This window comes from Eubalaena glacialis, chromosome 8, assembly GCF_028564815.1.
Source record: "Eubalaena glacialis isolate mEubGla1 chromosome 8, mEubGla1.1.hap2.+ XY, whole genome shotgun sequence".
Classification (NCBI taxonomy): domain Eukaryota; kingdom Metazoa; phylum Chordata; class Mammalia; order Artiodactyla; family Balaenidae; genus Eubalaena; species Eubalaena glacialis.
This window is the reverse complement of record NC_083723.1, coordinates 70,202,406-70,223,835: the sequence shown is the minus strand read 5'-3', so window position 1 is coordinate 70,223,835 and position 21,430 is coordinate 70,202,406.

The window sequence follows — 21,430 nt, the reverse complement described above, 5'->3', positions numbered from 1 at the left end:
TTCCTCACAGTGAGGGCCGCTCATCTGCCTCTCCCACAGGTGGAAGAAGGAGTTAACGAGATTGACTCAGGACTGTCAGGCTCTGTCACGATTGTTCCCAATCTTGAAAACGCACCCACAGGAGACTGAACAAAGCACATTTACTTAATCTCATAAGACATAATAAATTATACTAGACACAGTTAAAGAAATGATTGATGTTAACCTTTTCTTATTCCTTTCATATATTTTGGATATTTTGAAGTTGTCTTAAAAAACCTAGCAGGGTATTTGGGCCCCTATCCAGGACTCTGTTACTCCATTGTATGAAAAGGGACCCAGCACTGTGAGAAACACACATTTCCCTCCTTTTAATAATCACTCAAACTGATTTTTTTTTAAAAAAGAAAAACTATTAAATTATTTTAATTGTTTAGACTAGGAAAAGAGATCTATTGGCAGGAAGTAAGCAACACAATAGTCTTTCAAAACCCATAGTATTTATGTAATAGCCAAATTTACCAAATCCCAAGTCAGGAGATGTGTTTTGATCGATATGAATATATTTATGCTAACATACCTGAACAAATAGATTCACAGAGGACAAAACTAAACAATCAAAAATTAGGACAAACAATTTTCAGAAATTTTCTAGAAAATGTATCAGTGTGTTTGCAAATTTCACATTGACTTCCAAAATTTTTCAGGATCAGCCTTCAATAAAACTACATTTCAGGGGCTTCCCTGGTGGCGCAGTGGTTGAGAATCTGCCTGCCAATGCAGGGGACACGGGTTTGAGCCCTGGTCTGGGAAGATCCCACATGCCACGGAGCAGCTAGGCCCATGAGCCACAACTACTGAGCCTGCGCGTCTGGAGCTTGTGCTCCGCAACAAGAGAGGCCGCGACAGTGAGAGGCCCGCGCACCGTGATGAAGAGTGGCCCCCACTCGCCACAACTAGAGAAAGCCCTCGCACAGAAACGAAGACCCAACACAGCCAAAAATAAAAATAAATAAATAAATAAATAATTTTTTAAAATAGTAAAAAAAAAAACACTACATTTTATTACATAACTTCAGTTCTCTCTGTAATTGCTAGGAGTCAGGCTCATAATAATAGCAAGATCTGTAGAATAACAGACCTGATTCCATATCTATTGATTACTAACTAGCTGTTTTCATCTTGAGCAAGCCTCTTAAATACTCTGCTGCAATTCCTTCCATTTGTGAAATGAACAACAATAATTCCTATCTATAAAGTTAGAATGAGAATCAAACAAAATCTACAAAAATGATTTGAAAATGAATTATACTTACATACATATAAAGTATTATTACTGCACAGAAACCATTCGTTAAGGTAAGAGTCAGCTAAAGCCATCTCAGCTCAGGGTGTGGCACAGCTGAGATCCTGACTGCATAAGTAGATCACCCATCACCATTTCCTTTTCTCCATTCTTTCCTAATAAAACAGATCTCTCTTTTCTGACTTCTTCCACAGCTTCTTAGGCAATCGCCAGATTCCAAACCCTTGTCCTGACATGTTGACACATTCTTCTAAAATCCTCATTGATCCCTTTAAGTTTTCTTCCACTTGATAGAATCACACCTGCCTGATCTCTGACACTGGTCATATTGATAAGTAGGAGAGGCAGCTACAGGCTCTCTTCTCGTGCTTCTTGATCTACTTCTCATACTTCTATTTTAACACTTACATTTTATACTATAATTATTTACAAGTCCATCTCCTGGTCCTCAAGGACAGGGCTGTGTTTTACTGATCAGAATGTCCCCAGGGCAGCAAAAAAGACCTGGAATGTGCTATAGATTCTACAGATATTGATTGAAAACATGAATGAAAAGATAATGAGTTAGGTTTGGTTTCTTGAGTATGAATGTAGAGATATTAATTACACAGTTGAAAATATAGATCAGGATCACAGAGACGACGCACAGATACGGATGTAGGATTAATTTACATCACTGAGAAAGAATGTATACCAGAGGGGGGAAAAAGAAATGGACAAAGGTAAAGGAGGCAGGAAAATAGAGAAAAAGCAGTCCCCAAACCGGGTGGAGAATCAGGAAAGAGTAGTTTTATATAAACTCAGAGAGGAAGATAGTCCAGATGGAGGAAGTTGTTAATGGCGTCAAGCAAAGCTGCTTCCTTCTCTATAAAATGTGGAATAAAACACCTAATACACAGGATTATGTTGAGGACTAAAAGGAATATGTGACAATTATTAAAACAATGCCAGGGACAAAATGGTGACTGAATAATTATTTCAAAATCAACTACAATGAAAATGGAGATGAGAAAATCAGATGTGGCAATTAGGAAGTAGATGGAGATGACCATTGTGAGAACAGCTTTATTAGAAAGGAGGGGATGGACGCTAACTTTCTGTGGGGTAAGCAAAGAAAATGAAGTGAGAAAATAGAAAGCAAAAAGATACTTTCCTTTTAAGGACTGTACTGATGAGGGAGAGAGAGTTTGGTGGTCTCAGGGAGAGGCAGGCTTGAGTGGGAAATGTTTGGTTGTAGAACATGAGAATTTTGAGCACGTATGTGGCACAGGCGAAGTAGCCAATAGAGAGGAAGAAATATTAAACCAAGGGAGGACAGAAAAGAGGCTTTGACATAGCTGTACACTTAATGGAAAGTTAAGGGAAGTTACAAGAGTTCTCTCTTTTCCACAGGATGGGAAGTTTCCTGATAACATTCAGGGTGGTTTTGGGGTTTAAGAGAAGTCGTTAAATGTGTGACGTGGCCATGATAAGACTGGGAAAGGAAGCTGTTGAGGGGTAAGTAAAAGCAGATTATTAAACTACTTAATTTAACCTTAAATTAAATTTATCTTAAATTATTATTAGTGTCTGTCTGTTGCTGTCTGCCGCTCTGATCTTGCCCATCTGACCCCAAGTCTTGCCTGCCACCTGCAGGGTGAGCCCTTCATCACTGAGGGTCCCTTTGTCCTGCTTGGAAAGCCGGATGAGTCAGGAGATGATCTCTTATTGACCAAAAGTCACAATGGAGCCCTGGGCACAGATAGCTGGTTCATGTTGCCCACAGGACTGAACCAAGCAGATGAATTTCCAGAGGGTCAAGCCAAATGAAAGATAACATTACCTGGATTCAGTTCCTGGAATAATTTTTTTAAAGGTCATTTTCATTTAAATGATATAATCTAACCCTAGTGTTTTGAATATGAAGCTCCCAGTCTCCCAAAGATGACCCAAGGACTCTGACTCAAGGCTTCACAAAGTCTTTTACAACTTTAATTACAGAAAAGTCATTTTCATGTGCTTTGCTGCCTCCAGGTCATTTCAGCTTTCAGTAAAAGCTCTGCCATGGGAGTCAGGGTCCCCAGCTCCACTACCCACCCCTCCCAATCAACTTCAATCAGGGACACTTATGGAAGAGACTTCATCGAATCCTTGAATTATGAAATAAGATAGGTCTATAAAGTGAATATGACCTGTGAGGAGTAACTTCTCCATTCAGATAGCCAAAGGGTCCCAGGCTGTTTCTCAGGTGCATGCGGACTTTGGTACACTGTCACAAGCCCAGAGACTCAGCTTGCTTCCGTCGTCTTTAGCAGAGGCCAGCAACCACTCTGTCCCTTTGGTTTCTGGGCCCCCCACCATGGGTGGATGTAGAACCAGTACATTCTTCTCAACTCTTTCCACCTCCATCCCTTCTACCCACCCTCCTCATCCTTTCTTTGCCCGCACAATAGACAAGTGCCCTGGTATTCTTACATTTAAATGTGGAACTGCTTAACATTAAGGAAAGAGACGGGAGGTGATCAATATAACAAATGGGTACGTTACAAATTTTAACGTATCTCACAAAGTTTTTACAGGAAACATCCCTGACTCCCTGGATGAGGTGGTAACTGGAAGCCTTTGGGTTTCAGCTCTGTTTTGACTCTCCCAAGGCTACATGGATGCCTAATGTCACCCAGCTCGTGGGCAGACCAGGCCCTTGCCCTCAGGTCCATCAGGCTCCAAAGCCCATGTCCACAACAGTTAAGCTACTCTGGTTCAAGCAGAGCTTGAAAACCTGCTGTGCTATGTTACCTTTATTTATGTGGCAGGTATTATCTATATTTACTTGACAAGTATTACTCTTGAGGATGGAAAAATTTTTATAACTTTCACATCTTTTTCTTCCCCGCTATTACTTGTAAACATGGCTGATAGGAATTCACCTATATGCTGGTGTGGGTCTCCTAAGCACCCTCACATAAAAGGCACATGGGTGCCTTCTGGCTTTGCAAGACGGGTAGATCTTCCATTGTCAGAGCAGCTAAAGGTTGTACTAGAAAGCCGTAGAATATTCCCATGGGCCTTCACTTTCTCTAGGTCCGACTATGTGACCTATCTATATGAGAGTGGGCAGGGGTAGGGAGAGGCTGGCAGATGTTACACCTTCCTCCTGTACCCAGAAGGACACTGGGCTGGCTCTATGTATTCAGTTTCTGTTTGCTGCTGTTATAAATTACAGAAATGTGGTAGCTTAAAACGATCCAAATGTATTATCTTTAGATTAGAAGTTCAACATGTGTCTCACTGGGATAAAATTAGGATGTCAGCAGGGCAGAGTTCCTTTCTGGTGACTCTGGGCAAGATTCTGTTTCCTTGCCTTTTCCAGCTTCTAGAGGCTGCCCCTGCTCCTTGACTCATGGCACTTTCCTCCAGTTTTAAAGCCAGCAGGGCAGTGTCTTTAAATCTCTGATTCTTCCGCATCCCTCCTCCACTTTTAAGAACCTTTGTGATTACATTGGCCCTACCTGGATAATCTAGGATAATCTCCCTCTTTTTAAGACCAACTGATTAGCAACCTTAATTCTACCAGCAACCTGAATTCCCCTTTCCCATGTAAGATAAAATATTTACAGGTTCTGGGAACTAAGACAGAAATACCTTTGGAGACCACTTCTCTGCCTACAACACTTTTTTAGGAATCACACATGAAGAATAGGCCAACCATTCCAGGAAGGCCAGAGACAAAATTAGGTGGTACATAAGGAAGCATTCTTGAAGCAGAAGCTTGAAGTCAAAACATCTCTCCTCTCTCTTCTTCTCCCCTCTGCTCCCCATCCAACCTCTCCTCCCCTCTCCCATATATGAGACATTAAGGCAATATTCCAGCCAAGAGCAGTCTTACACAGGCAGAAATCCAGAGAGAAGAAAATAGGTCATTCAGTTGGAGGTGTACAGAGTTGCAAATTGCCTACCTGAAACCAGGGTGGATAATTCGGCGCTTTCGTCTTTCTCATCTGTAAACTGGAGTTGCTCTTTGCCTATCAGGTTTGCAGAAGGACCCAGCAACATAACAGATGTGATGCACTCAACACACAGTCCTGTCACGCTCTGGACTACCTCATGAGTGCGGGGATGTTACTGGTTTCAGATCTGTCCAAGGACCAAAAAAAAAAAAGTTCTGTTTCTCCACAGTTTTTCAGAATTTTAGTTCTGAAAAGGAGACAGCAGGATTTAAATAGCTGGTTCATAAGCAATGAATTATAAAAGTTAATTAGTGACATTGGCCTAGGCTTATTGGTTAAGAACATCTTTATTTTATTCAAGCAGATACAAAAAATAAGGTTTACTACCATTTAAGAAAAGTTCCCTGGCAAAGGAAATTTGCCTAATCTTTAGGAAAGGCTGCATTTAGTGAAAATAGGTATTTATCATAATTCTTACTGGCAAGCACCTAAAATTAAATCCTGCAGAGTTAGTAATGATGTTAAAACCCATAATACTCTTTAATTATTAGAATATTTTACCTTTAGCAAATGCACTACAAGTTTCAAAACACTCAATTTACATTGGTTCACTTTTAATGCATGCATAGTTCTTGCCCTAATCTCATTTCCAGTTGGCCCGTAAATTGATTTATTTATGCTACTTAGCCCTTGGGATTAATCAACTGTTGCAACTGTTTTGAATTTATCTAAATAAATAGGGCTTTCCTGATACAATTAGTCCAGATCTTACTTATGAAGTAATATAGGATTTAATATGAAAAATGCATGTCTTCCTAGGAAAAGTCAGACTTTCCACAGTATAGTCTAATCAACGTTAGCCTCCTGCCTCAGCCCATTTAGCATTTACAGTATATGCATAATAGCAAACAATGCTACAGCTCCTAATCAGATAAAAGTTCTACTTAATATCTGTGCTCACAGATTCAGGATTTTTGAAGACAGCAGAAGAATTTGCTACTATATTGCTAAATCCACTTGACAGAATAGAATCCTGCAGCAGGGATTTCACATGCACTGAGCCGTAAGCGAGTTATCAGCTCCGCTAAACCAGCTTATCATTGCTGGTTGTCGCCTCTCCCTGTGTGTAACTGATGGAATGGACTTCTCTCCGTAAGTCTCAGATCATCTGAGCTGGACCTGTAACACGTGCTCAGCTTTTGTTTCCTAACCCAGGAATGTTCCAGTGTCGTGATGCAACTCTCCTGCGCTCCATCCAGAACATTCTATGTGTATTCACAAAAGAGATACATGGAACATTTGGCACATGCTGTGGGATCAGCACCCTAGACTGGAGGAGAGGAGGGGAGTGGGAATGGACGTGCAGGGTCAAGGCTGCCTGCTTCCTGTTAGATCAGAATTCTTGGAGCTGTACCAGTGAGGGGGTGTTTTAAATCCATTTTGTTAGAAATTACTGACTTTATACTTAGGATCAAAGCTGAAATTGGATTCTCTCCACTGCATGGAAAATGGGTACAATGCATTAGACGTTTCCACGGAAGGAGTGCCTTGGAACGCTTCCAATAGCTTCATACCCAGTCTTACAGAACTGAATGCTAGAAAACGGTATGCATTACAGTGTAAAGCATTTAATTTTTTTTTTTTTTTTTTTTTGGCCACACCGCGTGGCATGCGGGATCTTAGTTCCCCTACCAGGGATCAAACCCGCACCCCCTGCCATGGAAGTACAGTCTTAACCACTGGACCACCCAGGAAATCCCTTTTTTAAACAATGTAAAGCATTTAAATAATTTAAAATAACTTTTGCAAATGATCAACATGAATATTGAGTTTGTTAACAAACTATATATTTTATTTTTGAGTTATTTGTAGTGAGGTGGATGGACCTAGAGTCTGTCATACAGAGTGAAGTAAGTCAGAAAGAGAAAAACAAATACCATATGCTAAAAATTATCTTAATTTTTAAAATTCGGAATAGCTTGTCATCCAGAAAACCTTGAGACAACATGATAGTGACGATTATTTCATCTCTTGCCCTGTTGCAATACTTGAATTCTTACAAACATTCTATGTCTACATTTTGAACACATGTACACACATATGCATGTTCACACACACATAGAGTTTCTTGTGGTAACATTTCCCTCAGCGTTAAGTTTGTCATATAGAGAAAACTATCCAATTTTAAATAAAAGTAGGATGTGTAGGTAATTATTTTGAGATTTTCTTAACAGTGCCTGACAATTTTTGTAAACAATCTAAAAGATTACACCTAAAATACATTTATTTTTAATATAACAATTTGCCTCTAGCCAGTGCAGACTGACTTATTAACAATTTTTCCCTATTCTCTCCTATTTAAACTTACTTGATAACGAAATGTCATATTGTTGTCTTGTTTTCAAAATTTTTTAATAACAACACAGGAAGATGAGAATCCTATTGCAGAGAGTTTCAGAAAAACAGCTCAGGTCAATAAGCTGATATATATTTTCCTGGGACCTAATTTGAAAACTTGTAACAAACAGGGAAAGTAAGGCTAAGGGACACAAACGAGTCACCAGTGTTACCCAGAAACCCGTGACAGGACCACGAAAGCACCTCTCGCCTCTGTGGTGCAGTCCTGCCCCCCTCTCAGCACTGCTGCCCTGTGCCCTTTGGTAGCTGATGAAATGGAAGAAGCTTCCTGTTCAAACCATGGTTACAGTTCCCTGATCTCTATAGTAACAATGAAAAGATAGGAAAGCAAGGTGACTCCACGGCAAGTTAACTAAGACGTTAGAAATTCTTCTGAGCTGATTAATCATCCTTCTGCTAATTGAAACTTCCTGTCTTTAATTTAAGAAATTCTGTTTGTGTCACACTATAAAAGTGAGATCCCAGACAGCAATGTCTCTCGTAATGAAACAAAAAAACATTACGGGGACACAAGGCATTGATGTAAAAGTTTACTATTTGTTAGTGTAAATTTGGAGTGATGATGTTTGGTCAAATTCCCTGTCATATAAACAAGCAATTTGGGAAGAAATAGTATTTTATTTTCATCAAAATACTATTACATACAGGATCGGTTTACAATAAACTTTAAAAAACTGTCTAAGTTTGTTGGATAAAATATTGTTTGAAGTTGATGGAATTTCAGCTGGTGACTGATCATCATTTTGCTACATGGAGACTTGTTTTGGTAATAGCTTTACTGAGATATAATTCACATACCATACAATTCATCCATTTAAAGTCTACAATTCAATAGTTTTAGTATATTCACAGATGTGCAGCAATAACCACAGTCCGTTTTAGATAATTTTCATCACCCAAAAAGAAACCCCTGTACCCTTTATTTACCACTCTCACAATTGTCTCCCAACACCCCCTATCTCCAAACCCCAGCCCTAGCCAAGCATTAATCTACTTTCTGTCTCTATAAATTTGCCTATTCTGGGCATTTCATATAAATCAAATAATATAATATTTGGTTGTTTGTGACTGTCTTCTTTCATTACCATAATGTTTTCAAGGTTTATCCATGTTGTAACATGTATCAGTACTTCATTCTTTTTATGGCTAAATAATATTCCCCTGTACTTATATTCCACATTTATTTAACCATTCATCAGTTGATGGACATTTAGGTTGTTTCCACCTTTTGGCTATCATGAATAATGATTACAATGAACATTCTTGTACAACTTTTTGTGTGGACGTGTTTTTATTTCTCTTGGTTATATAACTAGGAATGGAATTGCTGAATAAAATAAGTGTTGTTTAACTTTGTGAGGAATGGCCAGAATATTTTTCAAAGTGGCTATAGCATTTTACATTACATGGAAATTTAATTTATCAGAATTTGACCCTGTCATTAGTTGCTGCTTCAGTGTTATGAATTGGCACTTAGTCTAACATATATTAAGGTTACATGTCTGGTCACCTCAATTATCAAAACTCCAACAAATCAGAAATCAGATGAGAAGGTGTGTGTGTAGCGGGGAGGGATCCCTGAGGGGCCAAAACCAATACTAAATAGTCTACTCACTAAAATTCATATCTATATCTACCCCCAGAAAAATCCCATAAGTTCTCACTCTTAGTAAATTTACTCTTTGTTTGGGCTAGTTATAAAAGCTTCTTTTCCTGATTTCCTGAACTCTTAAATATTAGAAGAAGAAAATTAGAAAATTGGTGAGAGTTTCTGGAGACCAGATTATTGATGGCAGCAAGAAAAGGCAGCTAAATATCTCTTAGTGAGAAAAGGAACTGAACACAGAACCGTAAAGGAAAACCTAAGGCCTCTAAACACTGAGAACTGTTTAATTTCAGGGGAGATGTCCCTATAGACCTGTAATTACTCTAAGATGTCACTGTATTGTATCATTGGTGCAATTATTGAAACTTAGATTTACAGTCTTCAGTAATCAAAAAAGGATACAATCATACCATTAATAAAATGTGGAAGTTTTCAATAATGATTTGAAGGGTTACATCCAAAATGATGCAATTTTTGAAAGCTCACCTGTTAAAATCATAGACTCTCAGGGCTGGATGAGACCTTAATGATCGTCTCCTACTTAACGTGATGCCACAGAACAATCTAATAGGGGGATTACAGAGAGAACTGGTCGTAGGTTTGTAGGTCTGTGAACTTGAGCACAGAATAGTAAATTTGGATCTTACTTTCATCATACATGAAGTTCTGGATCTGAAATGGATAATACACAAAGCTTCTTTTAGATTTTTTAGTCTAACAAACTTATTTATTATTATTTATTTAACCTCATCCTCACAAGGAAGGCTCTATGAAGGATTAGGAATATTCTAATTTCCCAAAAGAAAAGAACAAGATACTTAGAGAACCTGGAGAATGTTTTTGAACTAAAGAAACAGTCATTCAGGAAGCATTAAATATCTAAGTGTCAAGCTTTGTGACAGGCTCTTGAGACAGAAAGATGAATGAGTGAAGCCTAGTTCTTTCCCTCAAGGGTATGCAAACCATTTATCATGTAACTATCACTGTAGATGACAGAAGTTATACAGAGGTAATAAGGCTGACAGTAGATCTCATTTATTGGTCATTTACTATGGACTAGGAATTGCACTAAGTGCTTTATACACTTTCATAATTTAATTCTTATCACTTTGTGAGTCAGACACTATTACTATCCTCAGGCACAGAGAAGTCAAGTAAGTTGCCAAAGATCAAAGAGCCAGTGGTCTGGTTCTGATTCCAGAGGGAAAGCAATAGGAAGAGAACAATTAGACTGGGGGTGGGAGGTCAGCTGGACATTCAACACATTTAGTCCTTTTCTTTCCTAAGCCCTTCTGGCAGCATGTGATAAGGATGTATTCTACTATTGTGTAAAAGTTCAGTTTGCTGGTAATAGAAAATATGTTAGGTGTTTTAAGCAGAAAAGAATTTAATACAAGAAATTAGAAAATAATTTAATACAGGGAATAAGATATTTACAAAATTGTTACAAGAGCTGAAGGATCAGGCTCTGGGCTGGGCCTTCAAGAATGATTCCCAGAACCGCACAGTAGACGTGACCTGCCAAGAGAATTACAACTTCTGGGAGAGAATTCAAGAGTCAACTCCTGACTCCAGAATCACCCTTGGCTTAGCTGTGATCTGAGACCAAGAGACCCACCATTGCCACTGTTGGACCCAGAGTCAGTGCAAATCCTACTGAATCTGCACCCGCAAAATTAGCGTCTCACACACTGGGCCTCACTCCTCCATTAACTCAATTCTGAACATAAGTGTCATTTGAGAGCGTCCGATCGGCAGGACCGAAATCACATCTGGAATCCTCACTTCGAACCCATCTGGGATTTTTTATTTTTATTTTCAGCCTCTGCTTGTTAGAAGGAAGTCGAATCAGATGTTTAAAAGAGCCAATCCAGCATATCCACCATAACCAAGAAAGAATTCCTGGACAAACTCCACAGCCCTCGACAGTATTTCATTCCAATATTTAAAAAATCCTTGTGGTTTCCTTCACTGTTCTTGATGGGTCTTCCCACATTTCAAAATGCATTTCTTTTTAAACATGCAGTATCATTACAACTTCAATTTTGTTTGTTGTTGCTGTTGTTTTGTTTCTATGTATAAATGGACAAGCAAGAAACATTTTAAATAGAAGTATCTATTTGGTGGTTCATCCTCTAAATTTAACTTGAAAGTTACAGTATTTTTTTAAAAGAGTAAGCGTTTTCTAATGTTCTTTTTTTCCACACAAGCTGTCATTTTGTCCATAGAATTATTATTTGTATTTGAATCTAGCAAGCTGAATATTTATGAACCTGAATATTTATGATGTTCGTGATGTTTATGAGGTCTGGGGAGAAACAAATGGAGGAAGTTCCAGGTTCCTTATGCTCCCTTTCTGTGCAGGACATTCCCACAGTGCTGACATTCACTTTCCTAATCTATCCTCAGGACCCCTGTTGCAATGCCCGATGTTACTGGGGTTACAAATTCCATCAGCAGTGCCCCCCCCCCCTTAGAGATCACTGGATATCACTAAGATCCTTCACTAATCAACCCATATTCTTGTCCTTCGACAATTTCACTTCCTTGACCCAACACACAAACACACATCTCTGTTAAGTAGAAAACTGAACTCATGTACAAAAGGTAGATCTCTCACCTAGAGGAACCAGCCCATCTTTATGGAGTTTCTGAATTGATATTTCAATAGTGCATGCAAAGGAAAGCTAAGTTTCCCCAAATCAAATGAAATCTTGATGAACTCCTATAATTTATTTCGGACTTTTAAATTTGTAATGGCATATCTTCAAAAACTATGAAAAGAAAAATATATTCTGTAGAAAATGTTAATGAAATAAGGCTTATGCATCGTCCCTAAAATTTGGAAAGAATATCATAATTCAGAGCAGAATACCTGAAAATGCTGATAGACAATACACTTTTTAGCAATGTCCGCTTTACCTCTTATTTATTTAAACTGCTAATTTTTTTCCTGATTTTTAAAAACTTGTGTCATTTAAAGAAAATATCCTGGAGTACCCCTTGCACCCAAACTCTGCTGTTATGTAGAAGGTAATGAGGCTGCAAATATGCTGTTTTTCCATAGCCTATTTCTTGTTTTCCAGCTTTACAGGGCAATTTTAGGTACTTGTGCTTGCAGCCAGAGTCACTATATGCTTCTGATCTTTTCTAAATGTCAACTACCATAAAAGAAAATAAATAACAGGACAGTGTGCCATTTTCATCACTTTAAAAACCACTTAATCACTATCTTAAGTCCCAGGCTCTGGGTGCTGCTAAAAAAAATTTAGTGCCCTAAGAAACAGGCCAAGATCACACGCTAACCAAATATTGCTAGGACTGAACATACCATTAGGTACTTACGAACCTGGTTCTCTCCCCATTCTGAATGGGATTAAGATGCATAAATAAAATTGCATGTGTGTGTGTGTGTGTGTGCGTGTGAATCTGTGCATGTATGTGTGTTTGGGGGGGGGGGTGGGTATTTTTTACTTGGCCAATCTCATCCAGTAACAAAAAAAAGATGTGTAATCCCTTTTGACAGCAAGACTAACTGGGAGACATGATGGGTTTCAGTCCTGGTCTCCTCTAACCCGACCTACGTAACCATGGGAAAGCTCCTGATGCCTGCAGGATCCACACTTTTTCACAGGTAAAAGAGGAATTAAAATAAATGCTAAGATTCTATGTGTCTATAACTGAATATGACAGAACACCTTTAACTCAAAATAGAGTATTTGAAAGGTTTCTTAGAGGAATCTACCGGAGCTGCAGGTTTAGCTATTATATGGTCCCTAACTGCTTGACTTGATGTTTTATATTTTCAGTCTTCTATAATGCTTTTTCAATTCAATAGGCTACAAATATTATAATTTGAAATCTACAAAAGAAAACATATTTGGAGAATAGTGAGAAGTGTACAATTCTTACTAAATTCTATCTTGTTGCATTTTCTGAAATACCTAAAATAGCCATTAATAATCACAAGGACTCCTTTCCTTATTATACTCATTTCGGTTTTTGAGAAACAAAGTAACTCACTGGGTTACCTCAGTCATAATTTCCCTACATATGATTGCAGTTTTCTAACAGCTAGTTTTCAGAGTCTTTCATAAACCGTATTCCTTGAAAAACTTGGAAAATGTGTTCTATTATCATCTTGAAACCTCTTCCAAGTTATGCCTTCTTGATCAATTCAAGTAAAGTGTTCCTGACATTAGTTTAATTGTATCAACTATTTCCTATTTATAATTCTCCTAGAATTTAATCCTGCTTTTTAGGATGATCCAAAGGCTTTTTTCTTTCATATAATCATGGTTTTAGCAGCAAACAACATACATTGTATACTAAGCAGCATCATTTATTTTTAAGGAACATTTACATAATGTTGCCATATGGATATTGAAAACAAGATGGGTAAGGTAAGCCTATAATATTGCTTAAAATATATTATGAGCATAACTAAAGGAAATATTGAGCCAATTTGTCACAGTTGTTTATTCTAAAGTAAAGGGGAAAAAAGCCTTTGTTTTATAATAACCAGATGCCCATATCAATGTTGGAATTTAAATTACTTTGGTACTCCTTTTTCAGATAGCCTAGTTTATTTGTTGTAACTTTATCAATTAGATATTTTTCAAAAGAAAAATTTTAATTGATAAATTCATTGAATGAATATTAAGATGTTTACAGTTGTGGACATGAACACAATACAATGATTTCCTATAACATATGGCTTATTCCAGAGTTGAGCAGATTCTTTCTCACAAGGGCTACATTCTCCTTTATGGTTATGGCCCACTTGAACTTGTAAGACATTCTGGATACTTATTTATCCAATATATATTTGCTGAGCATCTACTATGTGCCAGACATTTTTGGAGATGCTAGAGAATCAAAAAAAGCAAATAAAAAGGCTGAAAATCATGCTTTCATGGAGGTATAGTTCTAATGGGGAATGCAAACAATCTGCAAAGTAAATAAGTAAAATTTATTGTATTTTAGAAAGTGACGAGTGTCTTAGGAAAAAAAAGAGGAAGAATATGAAATATCAGCGGAGGTAGCTATTATGGAATGAATGTTTGTGTCCCCCCCCCCCAAATTCATATGTTGAAATCCTAACTCCCAATGTGGTGGTATTTGGAGGTAGGGCTTTTGGGAGGTAATTAAGTTTAGATGAGGTCATGAGGGTGGTGCCTTTATGATGGGATCAGTGCCCTTATAAGAAGAAGAGACAGGAAAGCTCCCTCTTGCCCTATGCACATACACCAAGGAAAGGTCATGTGAGCCCTCAGCGAGAAGGCAGGTTTCTACAAGCCAGGAAGAGGACCTCACCAGACACCAACCCTGCTGGCACCTTGATCTTGGACTTCCAGTCTCCAAAATTGTGAGAAATAAATTCCTGTTGTTTAAGCCACCCCGTCTATGGTATTTCGTTATGGCAGCCAGAGCCAACTAATAATGGCCAAGTTTGAAGTTTTAGGTAGAGTAGCCAGGGAAGTAAAGATGTGAAGGAAGTGAGGAAGGGAGCCATGTAGATACTGGAGGAGGAGCACTCCAGTCAAAGGGAAGAGCAAGTGCAAAGACCTTGAGGGAAAAAGAAGATGGAATGGAGGAGATAATAGGGAAGGCGGTAGAGTATGAGGACAGAAAAGTAACCATGAATGGTCTTGTAGCTCAGGGTAGCTATTTGTGTTTTTATTTTGGGTGAGATGGGAAACCACTGCAGGGGACTCAGCAGAGAAAGGAGAGACATAATCTGGTTTATGTTCTAATCATATACATTTTGCTGCTTTGTTGAGAATAGATTGCAGTAAACCAAGGTCAAAAGCAGGGAGACCAGTTTGGATTCTATTATCATCATACAGGTGTGAAATGACAGTGGCTTAAGCCAGGCTAATAGCATTTGGGATGGTAAGAAGTGGTGGGATTCTGAGTGTGTTTTGATGTTAGAAATGACAAGATTTACTATCAGACTAGAATTGATTTATGCAAAAGAGAAATCAAGGACGACACCAAGGTTTTTGGCTTGAGCAACTGAAAGAGTAAATGTGTCATTAAAAAGAGTTGGTTTTGTGGGAAAAAATATCAGAAACCCAACCTGGGTCATGTGTTTCAAAGAGGAAAGAGTGATCAAATACTTCTACTTTATCCTTTCAGATGAAAACTGAGAAATGACTTTTGGCCCTGATAACTGTGATAAGAGCAGTTTTAGGGTAGTCGTAGAACAAAAACTAGATTTGAATATGTTCAAGAAAGTATGAAGGAGAGAAATTAAGGGTAGTGTGTCTAGATTCCTCTTTCAAGGAGTTTTGCTGTAAAAGACAGCACAATACGGGGTAGTGTATATAGAGAGAAGGTGATTTAAAAGAATTTTTTTAGAGGGGAAAAGTAGCAACATGTTTTTAACCTGGTAGGAATAATCCAATACTGAGTGAGAAATCGATGGTGCCCCAGGATGGGAATGATGAATGAATAGGTGAAAGAGGGTAGAATCTAATGCACATATGTAGGGGATGGCTATAGCTTAAATAACCTCTTTGGGAAATTGGGTGAATCTAGGTCAAAGGTTAGAAATGTGTAAAGTGAGCCTAGGACCTTTAGCTGTGCCAAAAGGCAAGAAACTTCTCAAAAAACCACTGGAGTTGTATCAAAAGAACAGTAGAGTCAATTCAAAGGGGCTTCCACTAGGCCGACATAGATAATTTGTGCAACGAAAGGATAATGGCTGCAATAGATTGAAACACATTAAGAATATGAAAACCCACAAGTTCATAGTGATATAAGCACCATACATGCATTCAATGACCACCATTAGTCGCTTCTTGGAAACTAACATGTTATTCTTAAAAAGTAACAAATAAAAGGCAAAGAATGAAGCCAGTCTTAGCTGTACCAAATCTGTTTCAGTGTAATCAATTAGTTGATAAGGGAAAGTTCTTTAGAGAATTCCAGCTAATAAATGCAAAGGGAATGAGAGAATTAGAAAATCACAATTTTGTAATCCTTAAGGAAATAATGGATCTATGCAATTGTCAACATGGATATAAAACAATTAGTGAGGAGTTGTTGGGGAACTTTATAATGGATGCATCACACTGACATCACCTGGACCCATCTGGATCTTATTTAAACAGAAAAATCAGGCATTTTGCAACAGGAAGTATACGGCATCCCTTACACAACACTCTGGTCAAAAACTTTTAACCAAGCCTATATATCTATCATTTTACAGTAAATATAAGGAAAAACAAGTTAAATAGCATATTGGAAAGCAAACAGCTGAATTTGTCTTGTGAGAAATTCTACACAAGAATATAAATGGGTATGAGTATAAAGGAGTATGTTTTTTCAATTAATGAATGGCATTTAAAAAGAGGGAGAGGAGGAACTGTTACAGATTTTTAAAGAGAAGAAACTCAAAGGCATAATGAACCAAATGTAATATATAAAACTTAAGATCTTAATTCAAACAAACCTAAAATTCTAAACAGATGTTTTTGAGAAAATCGACGAAATTTAAACATGGGCTGGGTGTTAGCTAATATTAATAGCTTTTATTTGAGTTATGTTTTATTACAAAGTCTTTATTTCTTAAGTATACATACCACAGTTTTATGGAGTATATTATATTGTTTTGGGCTTACTTTAATAAACTCTGTCTCCACACTCAAATGAAAATACTAGCTCTCCCAAATAAAAGTACAGGAGGAGACAGACAAAATTAGCAAAATGTTGACCATTGTTGAAACTGGGTGATTTAGTTAATTATACCATTCTCTCTTTACTCTTGTATGTTTAAAAATTTTCCATAAAAGAATCTGTCCTTTTTTTTTTTACACAGGAGAAATACAGAAGCAGTGAACATCATTGTTCATAAATCCTTGTGCCCGTGTTTATTTATCTACTTAGAACAATTACTTAGTATAATTGCATTATTTCAAGTTTTGACATACATTTCTAATTTGTGTTCTGGAAAAATGTGTCAGTTTTTATACTCTCTCCAACAATAAATGAAAAAGTCAGTTTCCATTCTCTTGCCAATCTAAGTTTGATCAGTCTTTTAAAATTTACTAGTCAGAAAGGTGGCAATACCTCATTATTGTGTTTGTTTGAATTCATTACATTACTAATAAGGCGGAAAAAATATATAAAATTCACTGACCATTTTTATTTTTTCTTTGGTGAATTGTCTGTTTATATCTTTTTACCTATATTTCTTTTCAGAAATTATCTATTCTCTTTTCAATTTTAACAGTGCTTTGTATACTTTAAACACTAGCTCTTTTTTCTATCACCTTGCAGATATTTCATGTTCATCAGCCTATGTGGTGTTTTTTTTGAAAGTTTTCAATTTTTACATATTCAACATTTTAAATCTTGGTTATATATCTTTCTGGCCTTTATTTCAGGCTAAGAAAGGTCTTTACCATTTCAATATTATAAAGTATGCCTTTGTAGCTTCTTTTAGTTTTTTAAACAATTTTATCTTACTACTTAGTCTTTGTTCAATCTGGAATTTATCTTTATACGGACTGTAGTAATCTAGCTTTATTTTTTTTTAAATGGCTGGTTAATTATCCCAAAACTGTTTATTAAAGAATCTATCTTTTTTTTTTTTTACAAATTTTAATACCACTTTTACATATGCTTATTTCCCATATATACCTAGTTCTATTTCTTGTCTACATCACTGATCTATCTATTAATTTATGCATCAAATTGACACTGTTTTAATTACTCCAGCTTTATAACATGTTCTAAAAGTCACTTTTCAGAACTTTCTCTTTTAATTTCTGATTAGTCTCACATATTTTGTCTATATCAACATTGGAATAAACTTGTCATGGTTCAAAAACAAAATAAAGTTTCATTAGGATTGGTATTATTAGTGCATTACAATCACAGATTGATTTAGAGAAACCGACGATTTTATACGAATGAGTCTTTTTATCTGATATTAATGATGCAAGATGAGTCCCCGTCTAGCTAAATATGCTATATATATACCCAATAGATTCTTGAAGTTTCTTCATAGTTGTCCTTGATGTTTCTTGCTAAGTTTATCCCTAGGTAATTTATATTTCATGTTGCTATTCTAGATGGCATCTTTTTCTTTTATGTTTTTATATACAATAAACTATACTTAAAGTGTACAATTTTGAAAGTTTTCATATATGTATACAGCAGTGAATGCCACACTACAATCAATACGGTGAACATATCCATCACCTCAGAAGTTTTCTTGTGCCTCCGTACTGCCCCCCTCCTCACTGCCCCCATATTTTGTCCCCAGGCAACCACTCATCTTAGCTTTTTTTTTTCTTTCACTATAAATGAGTTTGCATTTTCTCAAACTTTATATATATGGAGTAACACAGTATATACTTATACTTTTTTGCCTAGTTTATTCCACGCAGCGTCATTATTTTGAGATTTATCCATACTATGTGCATCAACATTTCTTTTTTTTTTTTGCTGAGTAGTTTTCTATCATATGGATATACCACAATATATGTTTAGCCATTCATCTGTTGATGAACATTTGAGTTGTTTTTTAACTTGGCTGTTAAAAATAAAGCTGCTATAAACATTCTTATACAAGTCTTTGTATGAGCATGTGCTTTCATTTCTGTTGGAGAAATACCAAGGAATGGAATGGCTGGATTATATGGTAGGTGTATGTGTAATTCCTTAGGAAACTGCCAAACTGTTTTCCAATGTAATGTCATTTTACATCCCTACCAGCAGGGTCTGAGGGTTCCAGTTCCTCCATACCCTCACTGATACTTGCTTGCTATGTCACTCTTTTTTCATATAGCCATTTTAATAAGTATGTAATGGCATATCATAGTTTAAATTGCATTTCCCTATTCACTAATACTATTGAACATCTTTTCATGTACTTATTTGCCATCGTATGTCTTCTTTAGTGAAGTGTCTCTTCAAATCTTTTTCACATTTTTCTTCGGTTGTTTGCTTATTATTGGAGTTTTGAGAGTTCTTTAGGTATTCTGGATACAAGAATTTTTTTCAGGTATATGATTTACCAATATTCTCTCCCAGTCTGTGGCCTGTCTTTTCATTCTCTTTACAGTGTCTTTGAGGAACAGAGACTTTAAGTTTTGTTCATGTATAATTTATCAAATTATTATTTTATGGGTCATGCTTTTGATTTTCATATCTAAGAAATTTTTCCTAACCTAGTGGTTTTCAATGAGAGCTTATTTTTCTCCCTAGGAGAAGTCTCCAGAGACTTCAGAAAGTCTGAAGACATTTTTGCTTTACACAAATGGGAAGGTACTACCAGCTTCTAATGAGTAGAGACCAGGGGTGCTGCTAAACTTCCCACAATGCATAGGACAACCCCTCACAACAAAGAATTATCTGGCCCCAAATGTCAATAGTGCTGAGGGGTTTTTTTATGGGTTTTATTATTTTCTTTGTGTTCTTATCTCTTATCAGATAACTACTGTGTTGTTGTCACTGCTGCTGTTATTGTTTTCCATCCCTACCTGAGCAATTGGAAGGTATTCAAGCAGTTTTCAGCTCCATTTGTAGTTACCTGCTCTTGAGGTGAAAACACTCTCTAAACGTTCTACATTGGAAACATATGCCTCTTGACAGTCATTACTTTTCACAGAAACCTCTTTGTTGTTATTTAACTGTCCCTGTGTCTGTCTTGTATTTACCATAATCAAAAACCTGTAGTCTATGCTTATTCTGTTATTATTATAGTCTTTTGGACCATGCATTGGAACTTTTCTTTGAACATCAGGATATGATGACAAAGCACCATCCAAGGGCATTTTACACATATTTCACAATGGGATAATCTTTATCTTATTTTACTTCCATCTGTTAAAATACAGACAACAGTTTTTCCTCATGAGTTTCAAGGGTCTTATTATTCCGAGGTGATTATAACTTGTCCTGAAATGAATAATAACCATCTTGGTCTATCTGTAGCCAGATATAAGGGTTACATTAAAAAGGAATATATTCTATGAGGTTGTTATCCTGACAAATACTTTTGTCAAGCATCTGCACTAAGATGAATATGGCTCCTAATATTATTTATCTTCAGAAACTTGGTTCAGTGGATCGATTTATTGTTTACTTAAAGGACAGAAATGATGGTCTGGCTGAACACTCACATAGCTTTTGATTTCCAAAGAAACATTCTGCTTTTTAAGCAGACTACTAATTTCTTTTTTTAAATACATCTTTATTAGAGTATAATTGCTTTACAGTGTTGTGTTAGTTTCTACTGTACAACAAAGTGAAACAGCTATATGTATACATATATCCCCATATCCCCTCCCTCTTGAGCCTCCCTACCACCCTCCCTATCCCAACCTTCTAGGTCGTCACAAAGCCCCGAGCTGATCTCCTTGTGCTATGCAACAGCTTCCCACTAGCTATCTGTTTTACATTTGGTAGTGTATATATGTCAATGCTACTCTCTCACTACGTCCCAGCCTCCCCTCCCCTCTCTGTGTCCTCAAGTTCGCTCTCAACTTAGCAGACTACTAATTTCTTGGTTAAATTCTGAGTCAAAATCTAACTTTCAAAGAAGATTATGTGCTATTGGTGGACAGTAGGTCTACAAGCCCTTTAGGAAGCTTCAGCAATTGTCCTCAAAGCTTCCCAAAGGCTGAAGGAGAACAGAATATAGCAGAATATAAGATTTGAAAGTCAGTTCTTTGGTCAAAAATAAGTTGAATAAATAAGCAAAGAAGTCTTTGAGAAAGCCTTCATTTGACAAAGTAGAAGTGCCCATCTTCTCTCTCATTTATACTATGACTTAGAAAATACATTTATATTACAAGTCATTCTTTAGACAGTGCATCCAGATAAATAGATACCAGAGCTGGCTCTCTTTTTGCTTTACCAAGCTTTATTTCCCGAAGGCACATCAACAATGTGAACTAAATGGTATCATTCCACAATTCACTTCTCGATGCTTAAGTCAGGTGGTGACAATCCTGAGTTTAGCCACCTTGAATAATAGGTTGGAAAAAAATATATAAAGAGGAGTTGGAAGCTGATAAATAGACTCAATTCTTCTATTTCTCAGATGGATGAACTTAAAAACAAATCAGGCTAATCTGAGACTTCACTTGGGAGCTATGTTAGTTCTAAGTTTAAGCTGCCACTGAATAATGTCTTGCCAAAAAATAAAGTCCTGCAGTCAATCCTTTAGCGTATGTC